Raw genomic sequence first — 11,495 nt, forward strand, 5'->3', positions numbered from 1 at the left:
TGCTGCGATTACAGGCGTGAGCCACCATGCCCGGCCATGGCGAAGCTTTTAATTGCATCTAAATGTTTCAGAACAGTAGTTCTCAAAGTATCCAGAACTCCTTTCGGGGGGATGCAAGGTCAAAACTGTTTTCATAACCAACCAAGAGATGAATTGTCTTTTTCACTCTCATTCTTTCAGTGGGATATGCAATGTGATTTTCTAGCGGCTGCATATGTGATACTGCACCTGTGCAGAGCAGAGCAGATGTAAGAACCCAGCTTCCTTCTATTAGGACAGAAACTAAAGAGATTTTTTTAAATCTCTTTTTAAAGAATAGCAATTTTGGCCAGGCACGGTTGCTCACACCTGTATTCCCAGCTCTTTGGGAGGCCGAGGCGGGCAGATCACTTAAGGTCAGGAGTTTGTGACCAGCCTGGCCGACATGGTGAAACCCCATCTCTACTAAAAATACAAAAAGTTAGCTGGGCATGGTGGCATATGCTTGTAATCCCAGCTACTTGGGAGGCTGAGGCAGGAGAATCGCTTGAACCCAGGAGGCAGAGGTTGTACTGAGCCAAGATCGCACCGCTGCACTCCAGCCTGGGCAACAAGAACGAAACTCTGTCTCAAAATAAATAAATCAAAATTAAATGGCAAGACCCCGGAGGATGCAGGAGAAATATGTGACCTCAAAATTGAGCAGAGCATCTGTGAGCTGGGATCCCATACCCGTTAGCAGTCACTCCCCGTCTCCCCTCCTGCCAGCCCCTGGCATCCATTGATGTACTTTCTCTCTCTATGAATGTGCCTATTTTGGAAATTTTACATAAAGAGGATCCTACAATACATGACCTTTGTGACTGGCTTCTTTCACTCAGCATCACATTTTTGAGGTTGGTCCGTGTCGAAGCGTGTATCAGTGCGTCTTTTCTTTATTGCCAAATAATTTCCGCCATTTGGATACGTCGCATGCTATGTATCTAGTTATAAGTTGATGGACATTTGGCTTGTTGCCACTTCTGGGGGCGATTATGAGCAGTGTTTTAGGGGCCCACTTTCTTTTTCTTTCTTTTTTTTTGAGCAATTTTATCAAAGAATACTTTTTTGTTTGGGAAAATATATTTTTCATGAAAAATATGTGGTTTGTGTTAACATGTAATTGGTATGTTACTTTTTTTTTTTTTGAGATGGAGTCTCACTCTGTCACTCAGGCTAGAGTGCAAATGGCGTGATCTCGGCTCACTGCAACTGCAACCTCTGCCTCCTGGGTTCAAGCAATTCTCCTGCCTCCCGGGTTCAAGTGATTCTCCTGCCTCAGCCTCCTGAGTAGGTGGGATTACTGGCAGGCGCCACCACACCCAACTAATTGTTTGTATTTTTAGTAGAAACGGGGCTTCACCATGTTGGCCAGGCTGGTGTCAAACTCCTGACCTCAGGTGATCCACCTGCCTCAGCTCAGCACAAACCACCCAAAATATGGCCATAGGAGATCAGAACATGCCAAAATATACTTCCTTGGCATATTTTGAGCTGGTATTTTGAGAAACTGCAGGCACAGGAGCAGCTGAAAAGCTGTCCTTTTGTGAAGAAAATTTACATCTACAAAGGAAATCTACATCAGTAAATTGTATCAGGCAGAAGGCCTGGGATATCTCTATTTTTTTTTTTAATACCTCTATTAGCTCAGAGACTGTTTCTCTGCAGAGCAGGACAGGGTTTGCTCACCAAGCACTTACTCCCCTTGCCCTGCCATGACTTGCTGTTGCTTAATCCCCGGAAGCCTCAAGCCTCTACTCCTTTCTGTAGAGCAGAATGCTGTATAAGGCCTGACATGGTGGCTCACACCTGTAATCCCAGCACTCTGTGGGGCAGAGGCGGCTGGATCACTTCAGGTCAGGAGTTTGAGACCAGCCTGGCAAATATGGTGAAACCCTGTCTACTAAAAATACAAAAAAAAAAATTAGCCAGGTGTAGTGGCACGTGCCTGTAATCCCAGCTACTCAGGAGGCTGAGACAGGAGAATCACTTGAACCTGGGAGGCACAGGTTGCAGTGAGGAGCCGAGATCGTACCACCACACTCCACCCTGGGCGACAGAGCAAGATTCTGAAACAAAACAAAAGAAAACAAAACAAAAAGCCCGAACAGAATACTGTATAAACCTCAATCATCTGGCCTTTTTGAGGCTCAGATTTGGTGGGACTTCCATGCGCATGCACATAATTAAAATGGTTTTAGTGGACAGACTGTCATCTGTCCACTGTCAGTTTACTTCATAGACTCGATTATCTAACCTTCAGAGAGTAGAAAGTTTTACTCTCCACCACACTAGTCTTTAAACATGCCCGGTGTCTCTAACACGCAGCCGAGCTGAGAACACTGGCTGGGCTATCTTCAGGCCTCCCACACCCTCCGCTGTGACTCGCTCTGACTCACACAACAGGATGGCAGAGGCTTGGCAAGACAGGAAGCCAACGCCTGGGGCAGCAGCCAGGTCTGTGCTCCCGGAAATCCACATTTGGTCAAAGGGGACACTTCGGGGTTGGTCCTCCCTCTGGCTGGGTTGGCCCAGTTTCTTCCTGCCTCACCCCCATGCTTCAGAGACTCCTCCACGCAGAGCTGGTCTTAAAGCATAAACAAAACCCATGGATGATGCGGCCACAGAGATGAAATGGCAAGACCCCGGAGGATGCTGGAGGAATGTGTGACCTCTAATTAAGCAGAGCATCTGTGAGCTGGATGTCCCATACCCGTTAGCCGTCACTCCCCGTCTCCCCTCCTGCCAGCCCCTGGCATCCATTGATGTACTTTCTGTCTCTATGAATGTGCCCATTTTGGAAATTTTACACAAAGAGGATCATACAATACATGACCTTTGTGACTGGCTTCTTTCACTCAGCATCACATTTTTGAGGTTGGTCCATGACGAAGCGTGTATCAGTGCTTCTTTTCTTTATTGCCAAATAATTTCCGCCATTTGGATATGTCGCATGCTATGTATCTAGTTATAAGTTGATGGACATTTGGCTTGTTGCCACTTTTGGGGGCAATTATGAGCAGTGTTTTAGGGGCCCACTTTCTTTTTCTTTTTTCTTTTCTTTTTTTTAACACGGTCTCACTCTGTCGCCCAGGCTGGAGTGCAGTGGCACAGTCACAGCTCACTGCAGCCTCACCCTCCTGGGCTCAAGCAATCCTCCCACTTTAGCCTCCTGAGTAGCTGGGACTACAGGCATGAGCCACCACATCCAGCTAATTTTTTTTTCTTTTTTTTTTTTCATAAAGACAGGGTTTCGCCACGTTGCCCAGGCTGGTCTCAAACTCCTGGGCTCAAATGATCCCCTGGCCTCGACCTCCGAAACTGCTGGGTGCTGGGATTACAGGTGTGAGCCACCACTCCCAGTCTAGGGGCCCGCTTTCAAATCACAAGCAGCCACTTTCTGGAAGGCACCTCATCATGCATTGGCAGGGCTATGTCCCTCACAAGTTGCCCCAGACGACGCTCTTCCCAAGTGACTTCTGCTCCAGGTCCACTGTTCAGGCTCCCCTTGGTCCTAACCCCTCCAGACATCCAGCCTTGGGGGGATCCTGGGCCCCTACTGTTCTTTCCTATATCAGCCTCAGCCAAGCTCTCCCCACCCCTCAATCCATCAGACGTCCTCCAGTGACACTGAACTTCAAAGAAAGAGCAGAGGCCGGGTGCGGTGGCTCATGTCTGTAATCCCAGCACTTTGGGAGGCTGAGGCGAGTGGATCACCTGAGGTCAGGAGTTCGAGACCAGCCTGCCCAACATGGTGAAACCCTGTCTCTACTAAAAATACAAAAAAAATTAGACAAGCATGGTGGCGGGCACCTGTAATCCCAGCTACTCGGGAGGCTGAGGCAGGAGAATTGCTTGAACCTGGGAGGTGGAGGTTGCAGTGAGCCTAGATTGTGCTACTACACTCCTGCCTGGGCTACAGAGAGAGACCCTGTCTCAAAAAATAAAGAAAGAAAGAAAAGAAGAAAGGGAGAGAGGGAGGGAGGAAGGAAAGAAGGAAGGAAGGAAGGAAGGAAGGAAAAAGAAAAGTAAAGAAGAAAGGAAAAGAAAAGAAAGGAAAATAAAAGAACGGAAGAAAGAAAGAGTAGAGAGGCCCAGTCGCTCTTCTCAGAGTCTCCGTGGCATCTCGGTAGATTTGCTGATCCCTTTACATAACCCAAGTTGAGGCATCCCCTAATTTCACCCACAGATGCTACTAAACCCAGGCCCTTGTCCAGCCAAAACCATCCTGCCAAGCTCCCACCACCTCCATCAGCATCATTTTCAGGTTGTTGTTTATCACTGGTTGTTGGTCATCTATGTCACCTAAGAGGCCACTCATGACATTAGCCCTTGACTTCAAAAAGGACCTCAAAGAAAATTCCAGTTTTCACTCCAAAAGGAGAAATCAGGCCAAGCTGTGATGGCTCATGCCTGTATTCCCAGCACTATGGGAGGCTGACGCAGGTGGATCGCTTGAGCCCAGGAATTTGAGACCACCCTGGGCAACCCTGTCTTTCCAAAAAAATACAAAAAATTAGCTGGGCATGGTGGTGCGTGCCTGTAGTCTCAGCTAGTCAGGAGGCTGAGGTGGGAGGATCACTTAAGCCTGGGAGGTTGAGGCTGCAGTGAGCGGAGATGGTGCCACTGCACTCCAGCCTAGATGACAGAGCAAGACGCTGTCTCAAAAACTAGCAAACTAAACAAAAGGAGAAACTGCTGGCAGCCCCTAATCTAGTACTGTCCCAGCTCCACCCACCTTCAGATCCAGCCTCCTCCCCTGGCACACAGGAGCCCCCTCCTCTGACTGTGCTGAAAGTGAGGGAAGATCCCCTCTGGGGAGAGAGCTGTAGCCTTGACCTCTGCACACCTTACTTATCCAGAGCACGAGGCAAGTCCGCTGACTCATCCTGGTTTACCCTGGGCTTTCCCAGTTTCAGCACTGAAAGTCCCGCATCTGGAAAAGCCCCTGAGTCGCTGACAAACCCGACAGTCCGGACCATGCAAAGCACAGTGCATGGTGCTTTAGCCACAAAGTTGATTGAAAAGTCAGAGGCAGTGAGCCACAGGAAGCGCCACGTGACCCATACTGTGAGGAGGACACAGGAAACCAACCCTCACCGTGTCCTGCCAGGGGGTTAACCCGTCTACAAGCATCAGGGTTGCCATTCCAGAGATCAGCAAACTGAACAGCAGTCGTGACTTGTCCTCGCCTGCGAGACAAGCGAGTAACAAATCCATGAAGGGAAGCACGCGGAATTGAGCAAGGGAGCAGGGCCTGATGTCATTTTGGCGTTTTTTTTCTTTTAATGATTGAGGTAAAATTCACATAACATAAATTAACCATTTTAAAGTGTACAATTCAGAAGCATTTGGTACATTCACACTGTTGTGCAAGCACCACCTGTATCTAGTTGCAAAATATTTTCACTTCCCCAAAAGGAAACTGTCCCCATCAAGCAGCCACACCCTACTCCCTCACCCCTGCCCCCAGCCTCTGACAACCACCGATGTACCTTTTGTCTCTATGGATTTGCCTTTACTGAACAATTCATATTAATGGAGCCATACAATATGTAGTACTTTGCGACTGACTTTTTTTACTCAGCATCAATTTTTTTTTTCTTTTTCTTCGAGACAGAGTCTTGCTCTGTCATCCAGGCTGGAGTGCAGTGGCATGATCTCGGCTCACTGCAACCTCCGCCTCCTGGGCTCAAGCGATTCACATGCCTCAGCCTCCTGAGTAGCTGGGACTGCAGGTGTGCACCACCATGCATGGCTAAATTTTTTTTTTTTTTTTAAGAGAGGGAGGTCTTACTATATTGCCCAGACTGGTCTCCAATTCCTGGCCTCAAGCGATCCTCCTTCCTCGGCTTCTCAAAGTGCTGGGATTACAGGCTTGAGCCACTGCGCCCAGCCTATCATCCTGGTTTTGTTTTTTGGGTTTTTTGTTTGTTTGTTTGTTTTTGAGACCGAGTTTCACTCTTGTCACCAAGGCTGGAGTGCAATGGTGCAATCTTGGCTCACTGCAACCTCAGCCTCCTGAGTTCAAGTGATTCTCCTGCCTCAGCCTCTCAAGTAGTTGTGACTACAGGCGTGTGCCACCACACGTGGCTAATTTTTGTATTTTTAGTAGAGGCAGGGTTTCACCATATTGGCCAGCCTGATCTCAAACCCCTGATCTCAAGTGATCCTCCCACTTTGGCCTCCCAAAGTGCTGGGATTTCAAGTGTGAGCCACCGTGCCTGGCTGCCTCATCAATTCTCTATAAACATTTATTAACGAGAAGTCAGTTGAGCTGTTTCTATGTATTTGTTTCCAGAAAGAAACAGGGTGCACCTAGACCACCCTGGATCTCAGTAAAAGGCTCTCTTCCCTTTAAATAACTGATCGAGAACTTCTAATTATTCTTCTATGAACCTTAGAATGTACCAAGAAAATCCATTCTGCAGAGTCTTATTTCTGGGCATCCTGTGCACATGAGCTGAGAGGAATCTGATTTTTATGCAGCGCTGAATGTCATCAAAAGGCTTCGAGGAAGAGTTTCCTGAGTTTCCTTGATGTTCGCAGCGCTTACTGTTACTTTCACACTTAGCTAAGTAACCTTTGATACTGTGTGGTTATAACATAATAACCACAGGTCCTTTGTCTTCTCTGTCAAGAGTGAAGAATTCGAAGGACTTTAACCACTGGTAAAAGTGTCTTCTCACATAAACCGCATAGCAGCAAGCATTACATGAACCAGCTGGTTATTCTCACTAAATGGGTTAGATACAAGTTACAAGCCGATCGCGAAGCTGCCTAGACTGGATTGAGTGTAGGTTAGCCAAACGGCATGATTGAGAAGATAAATCTCATCTGTCCACCCTTTTCCCATTAGTTCCAAGCCAGCCTCGCCGCTGAGCCCAGCTTCCCAAGCCTCTCTGAAGATGGCGTCAGGCAGTCCAAGACAAGTTTAGCTAAGAGTGCTTCTGGCCATCCCAGGCTGCAATCACGCCTTCCTTTGCCATCTGGGCTCTCCCCAGGTTAGTGGAACTGCTTTCAGGAAGGTGAGTCCTCCCCTGTGGAGTGCCTGGAGTAGGGACTGGTCACTAGCGTTAAGTGCCCAGGGAGGGAGCACGTATACATGAATCACTTTTTAGAAGAGACAATAACCCACTCAAAAAAGGGCAACAGCCAGACTGGTAGCTCATGCATGTAATTCCAGCATTTGGGAGGCTGAGACGGGAGGATGGCTTGAGCCCAGGAGTTTAAGACCAGCCAGCGTAACTTAGTGAGACCCTCGTCTCTATAATTTTTTTTTTTTTAATTAGCTGGGCATGGTGACCCCTACCTGTAGTCTCAGCCACTTGGGAGGCTGAGGTGGGAGGATGGCTTGACCCTAGGAAGTTGAGGCTGCAGTGAGCTATGATCATGCCACTGCACCCCAAACTGGGCAACAGAACAAGACAAAAAAAAAAGAGGGGTGGGGGACAAAAGATGTGATAATAGAAAAAGAGATTCAAGTGTTGTTAAACAATGGATGGCCAGCCGGGTGCAGTGGCTCACACCTGTAATCCCAGCACTTTGGGAGGCCGAGGCAGGCGTATCACCTGAGGTCAGGAGTTCAAGACCAGCCTCAACATGGAGAAACCCCATCTCTACTTAAAAAAAAATACAAAATTAGCTGGGCGTGGTGGTGCATGCCCGTAATCCCAGCTACTCAGGAGGCTGAGGCAGGAGAATTGCTTGAACCTGGGAGGCAGAGGTTGCAGTGAGCCGAGATTGTGCCATTGCGCTCCAGCGCGAAACTCTGTCTCAAACAACAATGGATGGCCAACTTCACCCACGGTCAAAAAATCCAAATCAAACAACAGTGAGATATCCTGGGGGTGGGGGGCAGTTTCATGGGCAAATATTACCCCGTTTAATATCCTTGGTACCAGTGAGGTTGTGGGGAAAGAATTTGCTCACTAGCGCCCCCTGAAGGAGACCTGAGCACCTTTCCTGGCCTTGGGGCCTCCAAACCAGCTTCCTGTATCTTCCAAGGATTGTGCTACCAGTGACCTTCCATTAATTTGTTTTCTGCTTAAACTAGCTAGGGTGGGTTCTGTTGTTTCCAACTTGGCCTCTAACACAAGGCCTCTGAGCTTCAGTTTTCCTCCCAGGTGAGAAGGGGATACTGCTCCCTTCTTTACAAGTGGGTTGAGAGCATTTCCCGAAATAACATCTCAAGTACGGCTGTTCACTAGATGGGTGTGTTATCAGCCCCTGTCCACAACCCCTTATCTGGGAACCTCAGGGGCCAGAAATATTTCGTGAGTTGGGTTTTTTGGTTTGTTTTTAAGATGGGAGGGGGTCTCACTATATTGCCCAGGCTGGTCTCAAACTCCTGGCCTCAATAAATCCTCCCATCTTGGCCTCCCAAAGTGCTGGGATTACAGGCGTGAGCACCCAGCCTAATTTGGCATTTTAGAAAAGCGATATGGTGCAGGTAATATTAGGTAGCACTCTCAGCATGTTTTGGGCAGCACCCTGTAATCAAACCATTTCTAATTTTCTAGGGAAAGTGTATCCATTTCACATTTAATGGAAGAATTAAGGACTATATCTAGTTTGATATTAATTCAAGTCAGGAGTTAAGAAAATGTTTGTGATTTTCAGAGCTCTTTGGATTTTGGAGCTGTAAGTTGGAATTTATTTTCCCATGACCTAAATATTTTATTCTGTGATACTTCATTTTTTTGTTTTGTTTTGTTTTGCTTTGTTTTTGAGATGGAGTCTCACTCTGCTATCCAGGCTGGAGTGCAGTGGTGTGATCTCGGCTCACTGCAACCTGAGCCTCCTGGGTTCAAGCGATTTTAGAGCCTCAGCCTCCCAAGTAGCTGGGATTACAGGTGCCCACCACCATGGCTGGCTACTTTCTGTATTTTTAGTAGAGACAGGGTTTCACCATGTTGGCCAGGCTGGTTTCAAACTCCTGACCTCAAGTGATCCTCCCACCTCGGCCTCCCAAAATGCTGGGATTACAGGTGTGAGCCACCGTGCCCAGCCTGATACTTGGTTTTTAAAAATCCTTCGACACAGGACTGGAGTGTGACATCTGCAGCTCTCGTGGGAAGAGCTCGGGCCCCTTGGCTTATTCTTGCTTCTGAGCAGTCCCAGTGACCTTCAGCCTGAGGCAGGTGAGCCCCAGGTAGTTTATGACATCGCTGGGTTGTTGGCCTCTCCAAGCCCAAAGTGACACTAGCATTTCTCTAGGCCTTGAACTACCTGGGGAGTCAGAGCTACCAGCATTGAATGGGCATCAGTTTGTTTTTGTTTTTGTTTTTGTTTTGAGACGGAGTCTCACTCTGTCGCCCAGGGTGGAGTGCAGTGACGCGATCTCGGCTCACTGCAAGCTCCGCCTACCGGGTTCACGCCATTCTCCTGCCTCAGCCTCCCTAGTAGCTGGGACTACAGGCACCTGCCACCACGCCCAGCTAATTTTTTGTATTTTTAGTAGAGATGGGGTTTCACTGTGTTAACCAGGCTGGTCTCCATCTCCTGACCTTGTGATCCACCCACCTCGGCCTCCGAAAGTGCTGGGATTATAGGCATGAGCCACCACACCTGGCCGAATGGGCATCAGTTTTACATACGGGTCCTGAACTGATTTCCGTGGGAGGAAATCCCAGAATTCCCAATTCAGATTAAGGGTGGGACATCCCTAGGTTAAAATTCTCTTATTAAGGTTCTCTAAGAAGTCACATTTGAGCATACAGTTGGACTACTACTGCAGCAATCACTGACTGAGCATTTTGCAACCCTATTTTTAAGGTGCCTATGTAGTTTTTTCCCTTTTGTCACAGCTTAATTGAGGTATAACTGGTATCTATTATGCTGTGCATGTTTTAAATATACATTTTGATAAGTTTTTAACATATGTGAAATCATCCCCACAATCAAAATAATAAAGATCCATTACCCTCAAAATGTCCTTGTTGTACACAGTTTTGAAATAAATGTTGTTGGAATTATAAGAGGAAGTAGGCTGGGCACAGTGGCTCATGCCTATAATCCCAGCACTTTGGGAGGCTGAAGCCAGCAGATCACTGCACTGCTGCACTGCTGGCTTGAAGATGGAAGCGGGGAGCATGAGTTAAGGAATGTGCCCAGGCATGGTGGCTAACCCCTGTAATCCCAGCACTGTGGGGGCCAAAGCAGGCAGATCACCTGAGGTCAGGAGTTTGAAACCAGCCGGACCAACATGGTGAAACCCCATCTCTACTAAAAATACAAAATTAGCCGGGTGTGGTGGCACATGCTTGTAATCCCAGCTACTTGGGAGGCTGAGGCAAGAGAATCGCTTGAACCTGGGAGGCAGAGGTTGCAGTGAGCCGAGATCATGCCACTGCACTCCAGCCTGGGCAACAAGAGCGAAACTCTGTCTCAAAAACTAAAATAAAATAAAATAAGAGAAAGTAAAATTTTTCTCTCTTACCAAGCTCTTGCTTTTAAGGGACAAATCCAGTTGCTTGACTTTTTGATTTTCTATTTTTTAAAGAGCAAACTAAAGTCAAAAGAGAGTCTAGATTCAATAGTACCAACAGGGTTACACATAATTAATACTACCCTATTTGTAAGTTTCTATCTGTCACTTCAAAAAGAAGCCAAGGTGACATAATGTGGTTGTGGGCTAAAGCAACTCCATTTCGGATGCTGATCTGCCGTGTTGGCTGCTGACTAACCCAGTTTCAGAAATGCCTCTAAAGAGTTCTACTCTACCGTTCCCTTGCATAAGACCATGTACTTACTGTAAATCCTGCCCTTAGGTCAAAACAATCTTGATGGTATCGTGCACATTATGACACACATAGATAGCATTCTGGTCTTTTCCTGGAAGCTCACCTCCCGGCGGAGCACATAGCCCCCTTCCCTATGGCTTACAAGCCCTGGGTCTGGGGGTAACAGTGGGGGATGTACCTGTCTTGTACTGCCCAAGACCAAGCTTCTGTCTACAAATTCCCCAATAAACTACCCTTTTCTGACAAACTGGATTTGTCTGCCACATTCCTTGGTTTCTCAGCTCCTTTTGTATTTGGGGGTGACTTTGCATATAGAGCCCCGGGATTGTTTCCTGGAATGGAAAAAGGAAATTAATGTGAAAACTGGTGAGATCCAAATAAAACCTGAAGTTTAGTTAATATTAAGATGCCAATGCTGTTTTCTGGGTTTTGACAAATATCTTAGAAATGTAAGATGTTGGCCGGGCATGGTGGCTCGCACCTATAATCCCAGCACTTTGGGAGGCCAAGGCAGGTGGATCACTTGAGGTCAGGAGTTTCAGACCAGCCTGTCTCTACCAAAAATATAAAAGTAGCTGGGCGTGGTGGCAGGTGCCTGTACTCCCAGCTACTCAGGAGCCTGAGGCAGGAGAATCGCTAGAACTTGGGAAGCAGAGGTTACAGTGAGCTGAGATGGCACCACTGAACTCCAGCCTGGGCGACAGAGCGAGATGCCATCTCAAAAAAAAAAAG

The sequence above is a fragment of the Pongo pygmaeus genome, chromosome 22, assembly GCF_028885625.2.
Source record: "Pongo pygmaeus isolate AG05252 chromosome 22, NHGRI_mPonPyg2-v2.0_pri, whole genome shotgun sequence".
Lineage (NCBI taxonomy): Eukaryota > Metazoa > Chordata > Mammalia > Primates > Hominidae > Pongo > Pongo pygmaeus.